Consider the following 4,948-nt stretch of genomic DNA (forward strand, 5'->3'; position numbering starts at 1 on the left):
AAAAAATAAAAATAAAAAGAACCCTGATCAGATTCTGATTTTCTTTTTGATACAAAGACTGCATGGCTGGTGCTGTGCAGTTCCTAGAACATTGTATGAGCAGGGACATCATGTCTGCTTGGCTCTTTCATGATCAAAAAATCAGGTGGTGTCAGCCTGAACATCCACTGTAGGAGCCACACAACATTTTAACTAAGAGGTTTGGCATATTTACACAGTTTTTGTCTGCATCCTTATTTGCATAGATTTGCAAAATGGTAGTGTTCTGACTGCTGCAGTCTCTGCTCCCACTCTCCCTCCCTCTTCCTGTCCCTCCCCCTCCTCACACACATTTAACATATGTGATGTATTTCAATGAGCTGCAGTTATTATGCTTTTTGATTATGAATTTTTTTTCCTTTTTGGGCAGGGAAAAGTTCTCCATGTTTGTTTCATTTGTCTTTTGACATGACCCCAGGAATTTCTGATTCTGGTATAATATTCCAACCTAATTTTATACTTTATTATCTTAAATTTCAAGTGTTGATTTCTCCCCCGGGATTTTGTTCACTTTTAATGAGAAATACTTTGCATAGACCTCAATTTGGGAGTTAAGGGTGCTCACTGGTATTGGACTTAAAGAGTTTTTCTTCCAGGTTTTTATAGTGAACAAACTTTGTAATTTATATTGGCAGCAAGAATTAATGACAAAATGAAAGCAAGAGACAGGAAAAGGAATATTGTGGGACTGTCCTGCTTCAAGGTTGTATATGGTGAGATTTTTGGACTTATGTGTAAGCATAAGTATATAATTCTTTATGCCTATTTTAATATATATTCTAACTTTTAAATGTTTTTTATCATATTCTGTAGGGACTTAAAGTTCAACATATCAATACTTGATGAAAAATACCTGTTCCATTTCATATTATGCCTAGGATGTTTGATATGCAGACAGATGGTGAGGTTAAGCTTAGCAGCCTAGGTTGTATGGTAATAACAATAAGCTTGTCTTTTGGATGGTTGACAACCTAGGTTTGCAGACCAAAATTAGATGAAAGGGAGGGCTGCAAGGAGGGCCAACATTTTGGCCCTGGCCTTCCAGGGTCAATTAAGACTCAGGACATATAAGAACTTGTACTGTAAGGTCAGTGTCCCAAATTTTCTGATCAGGGAGATTATGGGGCCAGAGGGGAGGGTGCTCAATGGTGTGGAGTGTGCCTGGGGAGGGTCACATGGAGAGAGGACATTCTCTCAGGCTTTCACAGAGAGCACATTGGCCGGGCAATGGCTGTGGCTCATCCACATGGCTGGCACTGACAAACAATCTGAGGTACAGGTTCTCAGGATGGATCCTGGGGGGATTTCATTGACCTTGTCAGACCCAGGGGCTGTGGCTCTTGTTGCATAGGTCCTGCTTTATGTTGGTCTTGACCACCCAGCAGAGAAGTATAAAAATAAAATATAAGAGGTGAAGCCATGCTGTTGTATTGGGCTATGGGGGACTCAGGTCAACAGTTTCTGACACTGCCAGTGAAGCGGAGGACCCAGTACTATTGTGGACTACTGAACTCTTTTAGATTATTTTGCTGAGTTGACACACCTATGGTATTCAAATAACAGAACTTAACAAAAAAAGGGTATACAGATGAATTGCCATTTTGTATTTGTGTATTCAAAATGATTAGGATAGATATATAGTTACATTCTCCTAATGAATAGAGTGATTTGTTCTAATGGTGTTTGTAAATAGGATATCATGTCTGCATCTTGTACAGCAATTAACCACTGGGAGGAATGTATGCAATGTGTTAATTATTGAAACTGTCCTACCAATTTGATTTGCAACTGTCTCATTGCTATTTGTTTATCAATAAAATCATGGAAAAAAAGAATTAATGACAATATAATACATTTTTAATTCAAACTTCAGATTATAAAAGTTTTTACTTCTTCGATTTTATACATTTCTATTCTTTTTATTATTATGGAAATCTTGGCTTTTTATAACATTAATTCAAGTTCTGGCTATGTCTTATTTGTGCTATCTATTCAAAATAAAAACAATAACTATTATTATTACTGAAATAATTCAAGGTTTTAAAAAAATTTTTCCCTTTTCTCTGTTTCTATAAGCTAACCTCCTGAAGATATAAGGAGATAGTTAAATTTTATTTAAGGTCACTTGGAATAATTCCTCTGTGAGAAATAAATCCACAGGCTTCATGAAACATTTATGGGTTTTATTTTTGAAGTAGGGTTGAACAAAAATTCAATGTTATTATATAATTAAGTAAAACATGGCAAGAACCCAAAATAAAATAACACAGCAAACACATTTGTAAACATCCAATTGTCTACGTCTTCTTTGCCTGGTATCTTTGCTTAGTTTTTATTTTTTCCATTGATTTCTAACAAATGCATAATTATGTATGTAATTTGTGATCTCTCTCTACAGTTCTGCCTATTTGTGCTTATGTTCCCTTATGTAAGAGGATGTCTTATGTATCACTGTGATACTTTGTGTAGATAACTTTCACTCCTCTGTTTAGTGTTGTAGTAGTCTACTGAGAGATGCTTCATATTTTATTCATTTAGCACTCTACTGATAAGCATCTAAATTGTTTACAATCTTTGATTGTAGAAAATAGCATTTTACTGAATAGCCTTTTGTATATATCATTTTCTATGTTTACCCATGTGCCTTAGGTGTAAGTTTCTAGAGTGGAATTCTTCATTTAAAAAGTCATGGTGTATTATTTTGTTAGAGATATATTTGTTGCTCTTATTTTTATGGGCAGCTCAGTCTGCCCTGGGGGCAGGGCTGGTGCAGCTTGTGGTGCCAGGGATCAAACCATGGTCCCTGCGCTTGCCTAAGCTTGCCTAAACAGGCACTTTAGACCACGGAGCTATCTTGCTGGACCATTTGACTCTTTTAAAATGTGTAACATATCATTATTTTTATGCATCTTTGAAGGTACTTTAAACTTTTCAATGGAAGTGAGGGCATAAACTAATTTTCATTATTATAATTCAGAAGCACTTTATAATGTATTAAGTAAAATAAATTTGTGCTTAAATGCCTATCTGCCTAGTTTAACCATAAGACTTATGTTTTTCTTACTTTTATTGACAAATAGCAATGAGACAGCTTCAAAACAGGTCAGTAGGACAGTTACAATAATTAATACATTGCATACTGTTGTCTTCATAGTAGTTATTCATAGTACAAGATGCAGACATGATATCCTGTCCAAACACTATTAGTACAAATCTTTCTTCTCATTGAATTAAGACAAAGTAGCTGTACAATTATCCTAACTATTATATATATATATATATATATATAATTACAAAATGGTCCTTCACTTATATCCCCCTTTTTCATTTAGTTTTGTAGGAGATGGATATTCCATTGCCATTTAAATATTGTAGTTGCATGAATTCAGCAAAATAATCCAATATAGTCCAATAGTCTATAATAGTAGTGGGTCATCCGTAGGACTGGCAATGTCAGAGTTTTAACCATAAGACTTACTGTGGAACTTAATCATAGCTGGGCATTGTTTGCAGACTTCCCGTTTCCCCTGGTGGAAAGCGAACGCAATAACCTGATCAGTCCTTCCCTGCGTTTACCATCCCTCTTTCCCTGAAGTTTTGTAAGAGTGAGTTCATGGCAGAAAGAATTGCCTGGGGAGAAAGCTGGAGAGATGAGAGGTGGCAAAGCCAGAGGCCCTGGAGAGTGGCGGGTGGGCCAGCTGGTGAGAAGGCGAAGCAGGGAGTGACAGTTTCTAATGCGTGCAGAAGGTAGGAAATGCGAAGAAACGCAGGAATATAAGAAATGTTGCTAGCACTTGTGAGTTTGATCTACTTAAGTCCCCTTGGAAAAGCAAGTGGATAATAGATTTCTTCTAGAATTACTTTTTTGATACTTTCTTTGCTCATGCCTTACGCACCTTGAATATGTGGACAGGTGGGGCCTGACCTATGTGGTGGTAGCTTCCACAAAGCACCAGAAGATATCAGTAAAAACACCAAATGTTCAGAAGTTGGCATGTTGAGATTTAAATCTGCTGCCAGCATGTGGTAAATTACACATGAATTAACACATGTGCTCCTGGTGGCGTGGTATCTTGCCCGCATCCCTACAGTGCATCTTTGTTATAAGCAGACTATCAGGTGAGGCTGCATCACACAAGGTGTCTCCTTATATCTAAGGCATGAATCCTCGTCTTCTGGAAGTGAATTATATAAATCACAGGTAGATTTTCCAAAGAACAAAAACGTAGCAGTAAAACATAAAATCTGAATCTAACCAAAGCCAAAGCATTTGCCTAACAGAATGGTCCAGGGCATCTACATGTTGGGAAGTTTTGTGGCTTCCTAAGGAAAAGAGCAGTCAGGATGCCCAGGGCCGCAGCCCCAGCAGCAGCTACGAGCTGCCTGGAACAGGATCCTTTCATTAGAAAGAGCCTTCGATCCTGTTCCCTAGTGGCCTGGACCGCTGCTTGAAGCCTGTTCCCTGAGGGAAGTGCCCCGTGGGCCTTGCTTCAGTTTATCTCAGCCTGTGGAAACCCTGGGGGCTGAGTGTAGGGTTCTCTCCTCCAGAGATGATTTGCCCTTGTATTTTTAAGCAGTGTGGGGCAAAGTTTCAGACCTGGGATTCTTTTCCTCCTTCTTTTTGGTCTAGCCATATCATAGAGCCTGGATTTGTTCTGTTCTTAATCAGAATTTAGCTCTGGAATATTGTACTGCTATTGACATTTACCTTAAATGCAATTCCTCCTCTGCCTCTTCCTACTCTTTCCCTTCCTTCTTTCTCTTCCTCCCCTTCCCTCCATTTTTTCCTCTACTCCTCCCTCCTCCTCCATCATTTTCTTCTTCTTCTTCTTCTTCTTCTTCTTCTTCTTCTTCTTCTTCTTCTTCTTCTTCTTCTTCTTCTTCTTCTTCTTCTTCTTCTCCTTCTTCT

Source organism: Octodon degus, unplaced genomic scaffold (assembly GCF_000260255.1).
Source record: "Octodon degus isolate 3935 unplaced genomic scaffold, OctDeg1.0 scaffold00128, whole genome shotgun sequence".
Taxonomy (NCBI): Eukaryota; Metazoa; Chordata; class Mammalia; order Rodentia; family Octodontidae; genus Octodon; species Octodon degus.